Here is a 13,435-nt window from a genome sequence, read left to right on the forward strand (position 1 = left end):
AAGGCAGTTAAATAATGGATAGTTTCTGCTTTTTAAGATCAATAAACAATGGTAAACAAATAGTAAAGAAGTATAGTACAGACTAGGACAGTGATGGCGAGCCTTTTAGAGACCGAGGGCCCAAACTGCAACCCAAAACCCACTTATGTATTGCAGGGCAGCTGCTGCCTAACACTGTCAGCTCCCGCACACAGAGGTCAGCGAGGGCATGGGGGTTGACGGTGTCTGTCAGCAGCCACAGCCTGTTGGCCCCTTGACCAGCACACTCTGGGGCTCCGTAGCCCACTGCAAATACCGGCCCAGCCCTCCAGCAGCAGGCAGAGTAGGGGAGGGGGGAGGCATGTGATGTAGACCTACTCTGTCCCATCTGTTTTTGCTTGAGGTTGCAGAGCAGGTTGCTGCTGGTCATCTCCTTGGCTCCCTCACAGATCTTGCCCTTGGCTCACATGTGGAGCCTGTTTCCTTCGCACACCCAATGCATCTTAGCACCACTTTGGGCTGCCACCAGCAGCTCATACAGGTTCATTAGGCTGCTGCTGCCACCTGGAGCGCCTGGCCCATCTAGCACAAAGGAGGTGAAACGGCCAGCTAGCAAGTTCAAGTAGAGGTAGTAGAGCACGCCCATGCCCACCAAGCCAAAGGCCACCCCAAGTGGGGAAAGGCAGATCCCCATCAGCGCCATGGACCCCCAGTCCCAGCTAGAATTGCGTGCCTCCCCCCATCTCTGCTGGGCCTGGACAGCCATGACGCTTTCCCCGCTTGGGGTGGCCTTTTGCTTGCTGGCCCTGTGTGTGCTCTACCACCTCTACATGGGGCTTCCTAGACGACCTTTCGCCTCCTTCATGCTGGGTGGGCATGCGGCTCTGGGTGGTGGCCTAGTGGACCTGTGCGATGTGGCTGTTTGACACCAGCCGTGGCCATTTGCTGCCTTGCGCGTTGCACCCAATGCCGCTGCCATGAGGCTGTGGAACTAGCCGGGCAGAGGTAAGGAACCGGTATACCGGTTTCTTATTACTGCCTGGCTTGTTCTGTGGCCTCATGGCAGCGGCATTGGGCAGGAGGCAGTAAACAGCCGGTTTTGGCATGATGCCGCTATTTGCCGCCTTGCATATTGCGTCCAATGCTGCTGCAATGCGGCTCGGCCAAAAGCGGCCATGGAACAAGTGGGGCAGGTTCCCCCCTCACCTGCTCATTCAGCTACAGCTTTGGTGGCTTTGTAGGCAGAGCTGCAAAGTTCTCTTCTCTGATAGAGCCACCAAAGCAGCAGGTGGAGTACCGGAGGCTTGAAGTGGGCAATCAGGCCGTTGGCAAGAGCAACACAGTTGAGTGGAAAGCGGCCTCTGAACAAGTGGGGCAGCCGCATCACGTTGAAACCAGCTGTTTGCCGCCTCCTTACCTCCACTCAGCTAGTTCCACAGTTTCATGGCAGTGGCATTGGGTGCGACGCGCAAAGCGGCAAATGGCCGCAGCTGGCGGCAAACAGCCATGTCACGCAGATGCACTAGGCGCCGCCCAGAGCTGCAGGCACCTTCTTTCCAGCTCCGATGCATCACTTCCTCCGTCGCTGTGTGGAACTAAAAATAAAGTTCAATCAATCAATTCAACTTTGCGAGATCTTTTTTCCCCCCGTGAGTTGAAATTGATTGAACTTTTTTTTTTTGTACACAGCGGCAGAGGCTGAAATCAAAAAGGGTTTATAAAACCCAGCTTAAAAAGCCACTTGCCCAGGGAGATTTTGATGCAGGTTGCTCATGGACGGGACTGAAGGCCTAGGACTGGGGCAACAGCTCGTGTGCCCACAGAGAGGGCTCTGCATGCCACCTGTGGCACGTGTGCCATAGGTTCACCACCATGGGACTAGGACTTGGTAGAGTAGCAATGAAGACTGCAGAAAATATATTCAGAGGCTCTGATATGTCTGTACCTGCAAACATCACAATCATACAGACAAAAGGTTTTCTCTGTGATGCTCTATAGAAGCTAAAGTTGGACTACCAGGACTGATGTTGCAGAAGTCTTCCAAAATTACAACAATGAGGCAGGAAAACCACAAAAGGGTCACAGAACAATTGATTGATTATGTATCAATATTGAACCAGTTTTCTTGGGAAGTCTATAATATATAGAAAAGTGGAAGGATAGCAGCTCATTATAGCTTAGGGACTTTCTATCAGAAGTCTGAAGTCTCTTCTCCCCCTGTCCTAGTTGTTGTATTTGTGTATAAACAATTGTCAAGAATTAAAATTACAATTGTCTGCTGCATATTGAGGAAGTCAATGGATTTACAGATCTTCATAGATGTTTTTTTCCTCTTTGATCAAAGTTCCCCAACAGGCCAGCTAGAACCCACTGATTTTTGTACTTTCATTATATATGATCAGAAGTGGTTAGTTTGTTAGATAATGTAATTTACACCATTAAGGCTTATGTTTAATGAACTCTGTGTATGATTACAAACATATTATCTGAAGAATCAGCAAAACTATTATAATAGAAACATTTTCTATTACAATGGTACAAAGTTCAACTAAAAAGTCATTATACAAAAGCTATAGTTACAGCTAATATATACAGTATAAGATGACTTTTTAGTTGAACTTTGTACCATTATAATAGAAAAACCTTTTTTAAAGAACACTGGTTTCATTTGATAGCTTGTGAGGCATAGAATAAAGGGGACCTAAACCTCATTAATAGAGTTTCCAGTTCTTTGACAACTGGCAACAACTTTTGCTTTTGGAAAAAGTTGCTCTTTGAAGATGAAGATGTTCAAGATGTACATCTGCAAACCATTTATTTTATTAAATAACAGTAATAATTATATTATTATTTAAAAAATCCCCAAATACTGTTATTCCTCACTACATTTATCTTTGTAGGAGAGACACTAGCAGGAAATTTGTTCAGCTTTGAGAAATGAAGAGCAGAAACAAGGGAAGTCTGTGGATTCAACATTAGTTCTGATGAGCTCACTGAAGATTTTGTTTTGATGATTTTTTGTAGTTTTACAATATCAGATGACAGAAAGAGAGAAATATGCTTTCCAGGACTTTGCCTCTTTGGCTTATTTTGATCATATCTTAGAAATTTTGTGTGTGTGTGTGTGTGTGTGTGTGTGTGTGTGTGTGTAGCAGGAATACAAAGGTTATGCTGCTCATCTCAAACCATTTTTGCTAATCTGGTATATAAATTGAGTGTTTCAAGAATAGAAAATATAAAAGATTCCAAGTAAATTCTGGACAATAAAAAGCCATTTGCATCTTTAACATAAGCCTGTGCAGTGTTTTTTTTAAAAATGTTGACCCTGTTTTCACAATATACGTAGCACACAAATCCAGCATTACATGCTAACTAAATGCATTATATGATCCCATAACCCTGAGTCTGTTCAAGCCCATCCTCGGAAGAAACAGTTGATTGGATCCATACTCGGGCATGATTAATTCAAGTTCTATTAATTTCAAGAGAGCTACTCTTCAAGTTTCAATAATACTGTCCTAGCTACCCATAGAATTTGAACTGAGGAAAAAAATAGGAAAGAAGCCATGGATTTTATCATAATTTCCCTCTAAAATCTGTGTGTTTCTGTGTTTGTAAGATACATCAAAAGTGATTTTTAATTCCACTGTCAGTCTAATAGATTGTGAGAGAGGAATTTAGATTGATGAATTATGGCACTGTTATTTTAGTTAAAAATAATGACATTGTATTTCATTGGCTAGTTGATGTACAATAAAGCAGAACTGCTGTGTAGCTAAACAAATTAGGTAACCTCCAGTGTTGATTTGTTCAGCATTATTGGAACTTCTAACCTGTCACCATCAAACAAACTAGAAACCTCCAGTATTTAGCTCATTAGGAGACTTTAAAGAACAGGGATGACATTTGGCTTGTTGGCACGCCCACTGGCAGGCATTCTCCCATACTGCAAAAGCAAATTAGAAATGGTCAGTCAAGCATGCACAACTATGCTGCTCATTAACAAGAAGCCAGACATTGCACCAATTTTAGAGTACCATGACACATGAATGTAAATTCTTTGCTTATCTATTTGTGATAAGCAACTGACATTTGTATGGGTCTCCATAAAAAGACAAATTAATATACGCTCAAAGAATTTAAGAATTTTGAGATTGCAATGTAAGCATCACTTACATTAGTTTTAATCCTATTTTATATAATCTCTCACTGTATATATGTATGAATCTACTGTATTACTATTCCACTCTTCTTTCTCCAAGAAAACATATCCCAAAATCTAAAACAATGATGTGATAAGGCATGAAATTTTCTAGAATATAATAAAAGATTTTAAAATATTGTGAGGAAAAGAGGTATATAAATTTAATAAAACCTAAACCTAAACCTAAATAATCTAGTAGGGAAAAAAGCTAAATACTGTACTTCCTTAAAACTCACTAACAACATTTCAGGTCCCGGGTATACAGAGTTTAGATATTACAATAAGCCACAGAGTTACATACAAAGATGTCTGCAGAGGTGAGGTAAAAAAAATGTCACTTGCATTCATGCAATCATAGCCTCATACATAAAACACACATAAAAAGGGAATGGGATTTGATTGCATGAACCCTGAAAAACTTGGGTTAGGCCCCAGAGATCTCAAAATGTTTCTAAGTTAGATTGTGATACAAGGGTAAATAGATTATTTGAGTGACAGACATAATTTGATTTTGATTTGATGTTAATTAAATTAAAATTAAATTATATTTAGGTTTTTTTTGTCTGGACCACTCATTCCTTTCTGGACTGGTGTGCTGCCATGCCATTCAAAAACCAGGCATTGCCCGAAACCCAGGAAAAGTTGCACCCAACTTCCTGCTTATTCCAGCAAAGCAGCCAACTAACAGAACAGCTTGTTTGCTTTTGGCTTAGAATATTATGTCAATGTAGCCATTTTGATTAGCTTCATTTAGAATCCAAAACATGATGGTACCTAGCCTATTGTTTATTCACTTAAACAAATTGTGATTTAGCATGACATGCAGGAGCCCAGTGATTTCTCTCAGAAGGGACCACCAAGTTCAATGGCTCACAAGGCAGCCCTAGCTTTCCTAGAGAGAGACTTTTCAACTGTACTTGGGTAGTAATTCTTGTATGGCACACTATTCAGAGTTTATGCAGAGTTTATCAGATTGATTTGGGAATGTTTGTCATGCTCCTACAATTAAGAAAAAAAATAGTGAGAGTAAATGTAATGCAAAGCAAACCTAACAGTGGAGAATTATACCCTGTTCTCTAGAATGCTATGCAACCTGAAAGTGCTGGGCACTGCAGTCTCAATTCATTTTGTAACCTTGTAAGTTAATGCTATTACAAAAGGTTTGCTGTTCCAAAAGAGTCCCCCTCCCATGTAAGCTAGCCCTCAAATAGTTCCACATTTGTGATCACACTTTTTCCCCTAGGGTCACTGCTATATAAACATAATGCATTGTTTATAATACAAATCGCAAGAGCATCCATATATTTCCTCAATGTATATTGGAAATATACAGATGAGTCTTTTAAGAACATACGCATGGATGTTGCAATTTTTTTCCATTCTGAAATGATACCTCATTCACCATGTTTTTAATAAATTTAATTGACAATGCAGCAGCCATGTAACAAAAGTAGCCATGTTATTGTCAGCTTCAATTGGAATCTGATTCAGTGGTAACTAATTAAACATTTTATATATGATTTCCCCACAGAGTGAAAGATATTTCCAAAATTTTTAATTTTTTTTTACTACCTTACTCTGTAGCAATAATGTAAATTATAGTGTGGTATTTGAGCACCAAAGGTTTGGGCTCTTTTAAGTTCTGTTTATTTCAGTGACATATATTTATTGCTAAGATTGAACTTGGTTTAAATCTGCCATTAAAGTTTCCTGTTTGAGGCAGGCAACCATTTCATTTTCTGAGTGTGGGCAACAACATCAGGGAATGGAGCATCAATGTCTTAATATCATGCAAATTCATAGGACTGTTTTTAAAAGTGTAGATTTATGAAAATGTAAGAGTATCTTGTTTCTTTAATTTCATGCCAGAAACCAACCGCAGGAAATTGCATGGCTAATTTTGTAGAAATTGTTGCCAAATTTGAAACTGCAATCCTACTATCTGGCTTCCAAGCTATAGAAAGTATTTCAGGGCTGTCTGTGGTTCATAGGGTACTCCTTGTCACAGGCTATAAATCAAAATCTGCTTTGGTGAAACTGTCTTAGGTTTATTATCTTATAACTACATGATTTCAAGAAGTATATCAGAGATTCTCTGCAGAGTTAAAAAAAAGTTTACTAAATGCTAATTAGGAAACAGGTATACAAAGAATACTGTGTTGCCCTTTGGTATTTATGTTTAATTTTCTTTCCAAGCCAGTTATCAGCTGACTGATATTATAACTTTTAGTTGTTATGTTAGCAAGATTGTTTCATTTATCTTTTCCACTAAGAACAGTGGGTACTCAGTCTCTGGCATAACTTCCACAGATCTCACTGAAAATGTAAAATACATATCACTGAAACACAAAGGTATTTGTGTTTTGAGAACAGTATATTTCTAACTTAACCTTTTCCAACTATATATCCTTACAAACTTTATACACTAATTAAAGAGGGGAAGTACTTTCAATGTTACTTAACACAAAATAGTTTTTGTTAACACTTAACAACTAGCAAATGAATGATATGCCATTTCTTGTAAATTAAGAATGTTCTCAGAGAAACTCAGAATCTGGTTAGACAAGTCTGCAATACTGAAAAATCTATCCATATTTATCTATGGTAATCTGATAGAAAGTCACAGGGATCAAAGTAGATGCTATTTCTCAGTGAAGTACTTTGAGCTATTCAGTATTTTGCAGTTATAGTTCTTCTTTATAGTTCTTTTATATAATTCTATTATTACACTGCATTTATGATTCTGATTTTATGTCCTTGTGGAACTTTATACTTCTATTAGGAATGCTATCTGTACGTTTTGTCTGTTTTACCTAACTTGATACAGAATGGGCTAAATAGGGAGCATTTATGGAAGTAATCCTGCCCTATTGCAACACATTTTTTTTCTCGAAAACCCATCCACGGGTGGAGATAAATTATTTCTTTCTCTTTTGAACTTCCTCGGAGAGGAAGTAATTCCAGTGACTGAAAGTCCTTTTCTCTAAAGGACTTTTCTGTAAAGGTGGCAAATTCACGGAGCGGGATGGGCTGCTTTCTCTTTTTAGGCGGCAACCTGTTTGACCCGCAGAAAACTTGGAACCATCTAAATCCATCCAGTTTCTCCGGGGAAATAGGAAAAGCCGTCCTCCCGTGCCCAATAAGGCAAACAAGACAATACGTTGTTCCCCGCCTCTTTTCCAAATGAACGGAGCATCATTTGAGACAGCGGAAGCAGGAGCCGGGAATTGGATTCATTATTACGCCTTGCCGGAGGCGCGGCTTTGGGCTTGTTTAGAATAAAATATTATATGGATTTGAGGACATTTTGTAATGCATAGTCGCATCGTCAAAACGGAAGACCTAGATTGGCAAATCATAGGTTGGAATCAGTTGAAGCTCTGATCTGAGCTGCTAAACCTTCATCTCTTCAGAATTTGAAAATTGAACGAGGCTGACAGACCGGCAGGGACCCAGTTAAGAGGAGACGGCAAAACCCCGATTGCAGAGCCCTGGGCGTGGGGAAAGGCGCCTCCTGCTAACGACCAACACAACACAGGCGGGGTGGCGTCTGACGCGGCAGAGGCGCGAGTCCCTGCCTCGGGTCAGCATCCAGCGCCGCGCTTGGCCTCACCATCCCACCCATCCTGTCCCGGGGACGGCAAGCAGAGCCCTCAAACTTCTCCGGTTCTGCATACGAGAGAAAAAAAAGAGCAAAATCACTCGGCAATCTTCGCGCTCCCAATAATTTTGTGTGTGTGTGTTTATTTTTCCTCACTCCTCCCCTCGGTATTTCCTGGTCGACCGGATGGAGGAGAGCAGGACTTGGGGGGGGGGGGGAAGGCGGTAGGGCAAGAGATCCTCCTCCTCCTCGGGAGAAGGAGCGGGGGATGGGTGGGCGGACTCGTGGGCTTCTCATCTCCGCCTCTCTTCTGCGCGATCCCGGCGGCAGGAAGGGAAGGGAAGGGGCAGGCGGAGAGGAGGAGGAGGTAGCCGCCTGCCTCTTATGCGAAGGGGAGGGGCGGGAGCTGCCGCCGCCGCCGCCGCCGGGTTGCCGAGGCTGAGCCGAGCCGAGCGGCAGCACGGGGCCTTGGACACGTCGGACCGGGAACGGGCGTGGAAGAGAAGCCTGCAAAGGCGGCGGTGCCAGACCGGCAGCTCTCCTTGAGCGCTGCCCGCCGCTGGGCAAAGAAAGGCAGGAAGGCGAGGGCAGAGCCACGAGCTCAGCTCTCGGCCGCCGCCGAGACAAAAGAGTGAAGCCCGCCGCCGAAGCCAGCCCGCTCCTCGCCCCTCTCCTTTCCGCCGCCTCTTCTTCCTGCCCATCCGCGCCCCCCGCTGGGCCGGAGCCCGGAGAGACAGACCGGCAGGCGGGCAGGTAAGAAGGAAGGAGGGCTGCCGCCGAGGGAGGAAGGGAGGGAAGAGCCGCCATAAACTTGAAGCAGCTGCCGCCTCGGGGAGCGTCCGAGGAGTTGCGGGAAGCGCCTTCCGACTCCGGCCCAGCGAAGCCCTCCGCCGGCCGCCTTCCGTCCCGTCGCCACCGGGCCTAGCTAAGGCGCCGGGGTAGGAGGAAACCCCGGGGCTCGGCTTCCCCGCCCTATGCCTTCGGCTCGGTGGGGAGAAAGATCTGGGAGGTGGGATGGGCAAACCGGGAGGGATATTGACAGAAGCCTCGAAACGCCTAAAACTAAAGGGTAGGGGGTGGGGGGGACCCAACCAAACCTATAGGTGTGGGGAAGAAAGGAGAACTCGTGTTCTTGGCCGGAGGAGGGCAGGGAAAGGGTGCAGAGTGTTTCTCCCCCCCCTTCCCCACAAGGGAGGAGTTTCGGGTGGGGATCTGAAAGGAAAGGGGAGGGGGGGATTGCAGGAAAATCCCTGGGTGGGGGAGAAGAGGAGGGAGTCTAGGGGCGCTTTGAGTGGGTGGGAATTGCGAAGCCCTGTGAGGGCGAACCAGGTGGATTGGGAGGAGACCCCGCGGGGTGGCAAGTAGGTAGGGGTCCACCTCCCTTTCCTCCTAGAGGATTTGCAGTCCGGGAAAAGTCCCCCTCTTCGTGCGTAATGTGGAAAGAGTTGAAAAGCGATTGAAACCAAGGCGGGGACGATGGGCCCCAGAGTAATGCTCAGAGGAGATAGGGATAGGATGATGGATAAACTGGATTGAAGGCTGGGAGTGTTTCTCCAGCCCTGCCCTTTGGAAGTTAAAATGGAGTAGCTGTGGCTCCTGCTCTCTTTGAGTTTTTGTCAGCTGCTGTTTTGTGTCGGGGTGGGGAATGGAGATATCCTTGCCTGAAGTCATAACTTGTTGTGTCAAAGGAACTTCCTCTTCACATGCACAGTAATAAAGATGACCTACCTTTCAGGAACCTCTGGGAAACCATCTAAATTTCTGTAGACTACTATTTTCATTAAAGTGGAGAGATGCTTGTTAGTTTAATCCCTTGCATATTTCTTGTAAATCAGGCTTGTTGTATAAGAGTTTAATAGGGAATTATGATAATTTGACCCCTTTTTAGCTTAGATTAAGTATGACCATGCATCTTTTAAAAAAAAAGTTGGGATTTTTTTTTTTAGTTATAGCCAGCCCACATATTATTTCTCAACTTTTTCCAGATTTTGATCAGATATAGAACAGTATAAAATTAACTATATAGTATGTCTATGATACAAGGCATCCTGTAATATTAAATGGAAATAAGATAGACTCTGCACACTGGTTAATATCAGTATATAAAATTTATATTATACTATTAAATACAATGCTTTAATAATATAGCCCAAACTCAAACTTTTATAAAATTAAGTTCCACATTACCCACAATAAAGGAATGCTTGACGATGGAACTTGCAGAAATGGCTAAATTGACTGCTTTTATTAAACAAAAGACAATATATTTGTGGCTAACGAGATCCCTTATAGATTTTTTACATGAAAGAGAAAAAAATGCATTTATAACTTGTGATTTTGATGGTTATAAAAATATAGAAAAAAGGAAGGTTTTTTGTAATCATAAAGGAAGAAATAACTAATCATCTTTGTTGCAAAGGAAATTGGGAATTTCTATTTCTTTTCATCTTTCTGTACTTTTATTTTGGGGAAGAAATGGAGGTAGTGACAGATTTTATTTCCCTGGGCTCCAAGATCACTAGAGATGAGGACTGCAGCCAAGAAATTAAAATACGCTTGCTCCTGGGGAGGAAAGCTATGGCAAATCTAGACAGCATACTAAAAAGCAGAGACATCACCCTGCCAACAAAAGTGCGAACAGTCAAGGCCATGGTTTTCCCAGTTGCAATGTATGGCTGTGAAACTTGGACCATAAGAAAGGTTGTGCGCCAAAGAATTGAGGCCTTTGAACTATGGTGCTGGAGAAGACTCCTGTGAGTCCCTTGGACTGCAAGGCATTCAAACCGGTCAGTCCTAGAGGAGATCAACCCTGTCTGCTCTTTAGAAGGCCAGATCCTGAAGTTGAAACTCAAATACTTTGGCCACCTAATGAGACGGAAGGACTCACTGGAGAAGAGCCTAATTCTGGGAAAGATTGAGGGCAATAGAAGAAAGGGATGACAGAGAATGAGGTGGCTGGATGGAGTCACTGAAGCAGTAGGCGTGAGCTTAAATGGACTCCAAAAGATGGTAGAGGACAGGAAGGCCTGGAGGAATGTTGTCCATGGGGTCGCGATGGGTTGGACACGACTTCGCAACTAACAGCAACAATTATTTTTTCTTTTCTCTATTTTATTCTGTATTAATTTTGTATTACTTTTTATGTTCTCTTTGAAACTTCATAAAATTTATATAGATAAACAATAGTGTAAAATTAGTAAAGTATTGTATCACTCATATAGGATACTTATAAACAGAATCAGAATTTTTAGTCAGTTATCAGTCACTAGTCAATATAAAACCTAATCCAGATTCAATTGATGCAGTCATGAAAACTGTGCCAAATGTACTATACAATTATTCTGTTTTGACAGAAATGAAGAAGTGTAAGTTCTCCAAGTGGTCTTGGAATTATATTAAAGAGGTGATTATAGTGTGGAACCTAATATGGATCTCTCTGTAAAATATATGGTATAATAAATTACACATTGCAGTCTTAATCCAGAAGAACATGTATGTTCCTTATATGGGTTACTACTAAATCTGCTCTGTAATACTGTGGACACACACACATCAAATCTTGGATTTGGGAATGTACTCAAAATCTGCTGTAGGATTTTCTGAGATGGATGATTCTATTATTATTCACTTTGAAAATTTTATTTGTTTTTATCTTTAATTTGCTGCCTTATTCCCATTTTAGCTTGCTCAACATAAGGAGAGTAAAAAGGTAGAGGAAGAAATATGGAAACACAAGGCTGTTTCCATCTGCACTGAAAATTATGTGGAGGTAAACTTTTTAAGAAATTAATATTCTTATTAAATTAAATTAAATAAATTAAATTAATATTCTTCAACCAATAAATGGCTATTGTTGTTTATGCAATTGGTTACACATTTTCCAGCCCATCCTCCAGCTGTAATGTTGGGTTTTGGATGATACAGGAAGCTGTAATATTGCTGTTAGTTTATATTATTTTGTCACTATGTAGTTAGGATAAGAACCTAATTATATATCATATAAAAGTGATGTTAATGCTGTTACCTGAAATAAATGAATATCGGGCATCAGCACCTTGAGTTTAAAAAATATTCAGAATGATCGCCAAATCAGAAGCATTTCTGAAATCTACAACAGTTTCTGTATGTATGTGGAGATTTTAACCTTGCAGAGTATTTTTTAATTGTTGAACAATGATTTTTTGATCTATGGTAGATCAGCCTTCTCTAAATTCAACTTTTTTTTCAAGTAGGATGCATTCATTTTCTATCCTATTCAGGATTTTCCAATGTAAATGACAAAAAGCTTGTGTACTCTGTAATACTCAGCATATCTATTGGTCTGTAATAACTAGAATCATCTCTGGCTCCTTTTTAAAACATAATGGCCATTCCCACAATCACTGAGAGTGCTATCTTGGGGCCCACCAATCTGCATTTGTCTTAATTAGCTCTTGTATAATATAATGCAGCATGTCAAGTATACTTGTTAGATGTGGAGATTTGATGCATTTTCAACTACCCTATATACTTTAGTTGGTGTGTGTGTGTGTGTGTGTATACACACACAACTATATATACACACATACATACATATACACAAACATACACATATACATACTAAAGCTCTTCAGTCATGGTTTCTTTTGAGACATTGAGAGGTGTAGATAGAAAATTATATTTTTAAATTCATTTGTGAATATATTTTAATGGGATAGTGCTACTGCTTTAGACATGAGATATTTATGTTTCAATCACTAGATATACTAATAATTGCTTCAGAAACAGCCTTTATTGCAAGTCAGACTAGAAACTGGGAGACTGTGTGTTCTAGTCCTGCCTTAGGCATGAAAGCCAGGTGGATAACTTTGGACAGTCAGTCTCTCTCAGCCAAAGTCATCTCAAAGGGTTGTTGTTGTTGGGGAGAAAATACAGAAAGGAGTATTAGGTATGTTTGCAACTGAGTTATTTATAAATATAATATAATTTAATTCCATTTTAAATTGTATTTTATCAAATTCCATTTTAAATTGCCTTTATCAAATTTTAGTAACAATTTATTGCTGGAACTTTGCACTTTGATATGGCCCAAGGGCTAATCAATATAGACTTTATTATTATTATAATAAAAATAATAGAGATGGGAGTTGTATAGCATTAAAAATGTTTCTAGCTGTAGTCAGTCATTCTGCCTAAACAGGATATTTAAATGTGTATGAAGGACAAGTGATTGCAGATGCTGGCATCTTCCTTACTTTTTGATCTTGTGGGATATGTTTTCAGGTATGCTGTTCATTGCAAATAAAACTTTGCAGTGAAAGATCATAAGTTACTAAATCTTCTTCAAACCATCTAGCTGAACATGGCAAGATCAAGGACTGAGGGGACAGACAAATGCACATAAGGTGTACATGGCCAAATATCTCTTATGCACATTTAATACCTTGCACAGGATGCCTGTTCTGTTTATTTGAAAACAGCATTAATGCTCTTTAGGGAACCTATCAATAAAGTTTGTATTGACTTTTATTCTTGGTGAAAGAACTTGTGCATATTTGTTTTAACGCTAGTATGCATCAATATGTATTGGTCTATGCACCATATTCAGAAGACATGGTGCAATAGATAGGTTTGTCCTGACTTGATGCTTAATTATTGGATAATAATCATGA

The 13,435-nt window shown here is 41.0% G+C and overlaps 1 protein-coding gene across 2 annotated transcripts in view; it reads left to right on the forward strand.

The window, feature by feature from the left end:
* Positions 1-8,207: 8,207 nt before the first annotated feature.
* The window catches only part of NCK2 (NCK adaptor protein 2), an 84,711-nt gene continuing 79,483 nt past the window's right edge, over positions 8,208-13,435 (forward strand). Inside the window, exons 1-2 of one of the 2 annotated variants that reach the window (XM_081328047.1) lie at positions 8,208-8,537; positions 11,467-11,553. The gene's annotated coding sequence lies outside the window, so the exon portion shown is untranslated. The remainder of the gene's footprint in view (positions 8,538-11,466; positions 11,554-13,435) is intronic. The other variant, XM_081328046.1, reaches the window with a different exon arrangement.

The sequence above is a fragment of the Vipera berus genome, assembly GCF_964194415.1.
Source record: "Vipera berus genome assembly, chromosome: 4".
Classification (NCBI taxonomy): domain Eukaryota; kingdom Metazoa; phylum Chordata; class Lepidosauria; order Squamata; family Viperidae; genus Vipera; species Vipera berus.